Here is a 4,297-nt window from a genome sequence, read left to right on the forward strand (position 1 = left end):
CAATTAAGGCCTGAGAGTACTTAAGTTTTAGTAAAATACTATATTAATACTCACAAGTAAACAATTTATACTCAGTAATCTTGTGGGTTTCCTTTTTCAATGTAAGGAATTTTAAGAGAATGGAAATTTGACAAACAAAATGGACATATAGCTTCAATCAATCTGTATTGCTTGAGTCCTATAACAAAGGCTAATACAAAATTATGGTTGTGAAAAACACTGAACATGACAATTGTGTATAACTACATAGTATTTAGATAGGTGCTTATGAAACCAGCTGATTTTAATAAAGAAAACTCATAATTATATAATTAGAAAAAGCTTGGTGTTTTACTATTTAGCAATGATTTTGACCAAAGATCAGCTCATATGAGGGGAGAAATTTAGCCATTTAAGTTAAATGTAAAGAAATAAAATCAAAACCTGACTAACATTGAAAGCAAAAGCAATTCAATCCAGCTCTTATTTCTATGTATCTACCCTTTTAAGGTGCATCTGGTTGCAAGGTCAAATTGCTAATTGTATACATCTAAATATCCAGTATTAAAAGTGAAATACCTTACAAAGCACTTAATTACATTACACGGGGTAATTCCATTGTAATTCCATTGTCAAGTGGGTCTTTAACAACCGATGAATTCTCTAACTACCACCATAGTTGTCATGAACTTGTGTGAATACCTCACTATTCTGCGAATGATCATCGTGGAGTTTACTTTTATAAAAATGAAAATACAATTGATGATTTCTTCTTGATGTCAAATTTGTTAGGTCACATGTGGAGGGAAATTTTAAATATTGAACGAGATATTTGAAACAGTTAGTTTGACTTCAATAACTTTTTTCACACCCTCACTAATATCGATGTGTCGCCGTCCACGAAGACAACGAAGACAGCAATATTGGTGAAGGTGTGAAATTGACACTAAATGATCATTACTGTTATTATACGATTTTTCTATATATTTAACAACTTAATTCACTGGTAATGTAAATTATAATTCTTATATCATTAATATCATTAACACATTGTCTACAGTAGTGATTAGAAAATATGAGCATTGGCATCCAATATCTCTACCATTCACATCCGTCGTTACAAGACAAACAGGCTTCATTGCTGTTACCAGACCATTTCCATGTAACATAAGGGGATGGGGTAAAGGAACACTTTAAGGCAACTGTATGTAGTACGTATAATAAGCTCACAATGGTCCAGTTAGAGAGCTACTAAAGAGGAATGAAGTGGTCTTCGGACAGCTTATAAACTTTCTGAAAAACATATCAATGTTCTTATAGGTATGCAACGAATGAAAGTTAAACTTGCCGTGCAACTGCTGTCCAAAAGTACTTATAAATCTTTTGATCACTTCGACAACCAAGTATATTTGAAGAGAAGGGCTGGAAAATTACAAGCCATTTCATTCGGCTTGTTGACAGATAGTTTGATCCGTTTTATTCTCGACTGCCAACAGATAGAAAATCAAGAAATGCTTACGTGACTAAACCTGTAAATGCAAGACAATCTTTCAAGACATGAATAGAACCGCTAACGAAATGAAAGTGAAGAAAAGTACAATGCTCTATCCTTTGTCTAACTTGCTGAAAATGGCAAAATAAAAACTTGGCATGACGTATACTCTAAATTACAGACTAAATCAGGCTGGGTTGGGGCAATTTTTTGGTTGCAAAAGTCAAATGGGAGCGTACGGTCAGCAGTCAGCACCCATCACCAGTTGCATTTTGACATCGTCTCAGAGCCCACTATTAAGGAAAAGACAGCACACTTGTAAGCTCAAAGAGCAACGATTAAAACTGCAACAGGGAAAATGTAACATTCGCCTCATTTTCCCACGTCCCTGACAAGCAAGACGCATCATTCTTAGACGAAGGAAATTCCATTCAGAAAGGACCCAGTGTATCAGCAATTTTATTTTGCTTACCAGTATTTAATAAGGATGATCAAAGTGGTGACTTCAAAGACCAGTTAGTTGAAGAACAAACATGGGAAGATGCCATATGTAGGCGGGTTCGTTGCTCGCAAGTTTCCACAACTGGAACATAGGAGCAAAAGTAACAAAGGAAGATGACACAAAGATTGTTTGTATGGTGTTTTTACGTTGCATGGAACCATTGGTTATTCAGCAACGGGACCAACGGCTTTATACGCGACTTCCGAACCACGTCGAGAGTGAACTTCTATCACCAGAAATTCACATCTCTTACTCCTCAATGGAATGGCCGAGAATCGAATCCGCGACCACTATGGTGAGAAGCAAACACCAAACCAACCACGCCACTGAGGCGCTTGACACAAAGATTGGTGCCATAAGCTTTAGTGAAGGGAAACTAATGAAACCTAGTGTTTTTCTATCATTTGAAATGTATGGATAGGATGTTTGATTCTCGCCATGGGAGGAACATGTTTTAACAGCCTTAAAAGGAGCGATAATTAAATTAGCGGATATACTTATCAGTCACATCCAAATAACTTCAGAAGTCGAAACATTTTGTTCCATGCCATACAATTTTTAGAATTCGAAATTTGAACAAACACTAGTGGTTCCAGAAAAGCGGTGCATATATTGAAAAAGTTAGCACTATAGCTATGTGCAAAATATGATTTTATGGAGATCTGTTTGTGTAATTTAGACATATATTTATATTATTGTTTAGAATGTTCTTTAGAACTCTCATGATTATTGATTATATTAAGATATAGTTTTCATTCTGACTATTAATTTCCTTCGGAATCAATAGTATTTAATAACTGATAAAAATTAGAAAGCAAAGGTAAGTTTTCTCTAGTTTCAATGTTATTTGGCGAAAATGTTCTAATGATCTCTATGATTATTCTTCTTAACATAGAATGAAGAACCTACACCTGACTATTAATTTAATTATCAAATAGCTTAGAGTATTTAAAAAAAAAAATAAAGTAAAAGCATATTGTTATAGTTTAAGGGGCCTGACAGCGGTTATTGTGACGTCACGCACCTAGCCGTTTAATCCTGCACCAGAGTTCAAGCTGCGCATGACATTCTCTAGAACTTGGTTCAACTAGACAGTCTCACTCGGCACATCGAGCACTGGCTCATTCAAGACTTTTCATTTTTTCTGTATTGCATTTGATTGTTTTCATATCTTATCATTACGTTCAATTTATTGTGATATCACATTTTATTTTTTGTGTGAATTGGTACTGCTTTTACATGCATATTATAGTAAAGATTATACTACCTCTTCTCTCCTCAACAATATCTCTACACACGATAAAATCATTCATTCATTCCTAAAAAATATAAACGCTACCACCCTCTACCTCAAGTTAGCTGTGTATCACCGCAATGACTTATGATTTTGTTAATCATTGGTGATAAATTTTACTATGAATAGCTTTGCTATTTCATTTACTATTTTAATATTGTTCAACTAGACAGTCTCACTCGGCGCACTGGACACTGGCTCAATCAACTTTTTTTTTGTATTGCATTTGATTGTTTTCATACTTTATCATTACCTTAAATTTTTTTATAAATTCCCTTTTTTTATAAATTCCCTTATGTGAATTGTTATTGCTTTACATACAGTAATATTTTAATTCTTCTTCTCTCCTCAACATATCCAACCTCCCTCGTCTAGTTTCAAGTCAGTTGGGCATGACTTCACCGCGGTTATGTACGATTTTATACATCTTTTACGTTGAATGTTATATTGAAAGCTAAATTTTATATTATATGGTCTATACTTTTAATGTACTTTGTCGAATATTATCATTAAACTATATATTGTAAATGTAAAAATAAATTTTAACTTTTAAGACCCAGTGGCCATCAAATACAAGTATAAACAAGATAATCAGTCAGTTCGAAGTAAAAGCATTTGTTCGACAAAATTCTCTCGAAAATTTTGTTCTAAAATCTAAGTTCGACATATGAAACGTTCGACAAACTAGGCACCACTGTAGACTTTTAATCAGGGGAAATATAACTTCACAAATGGGTCACTGTTGAATTACTAAATGACCTTTCACCTTATAAGTATGCTGACCTCACTGTACATATCAGATGCTGTAAGTATTTTTCGTATTTAAGGATAAAGGGTATATCCCATTTTGATCTTATAATTTTCATAACCACAAAATGTCAAAAGGAACCCATCTTATACTTATTACTCTGATTTCCAAGAAAGAACTAGTCCCTACTCAGTTCAATAGTGTTTAAACTAATCAGATACCCAGGTCAAAACTTCCATAGCCTCTCAAAATACTAGAAGGAAATTCAAATTATACAAGAGC

The sequence above is a fragment of the Macrobrachium nipponense genome, chromosome 22 (assembly GCF_015104395.2).
Source record: "Macrobrachium nipponense isolate FS-2020 chromosome 22, ASM1510439v2, whole genome shotgun sequence".
Taxonomy (NCBI): domain Eukaryota; kingdom Metazoa; phylum Arthropoda; class Malacostraca; order Decapoda; family Palaemonidae; genus Macrobrachium; species Macrobrachium nipponense.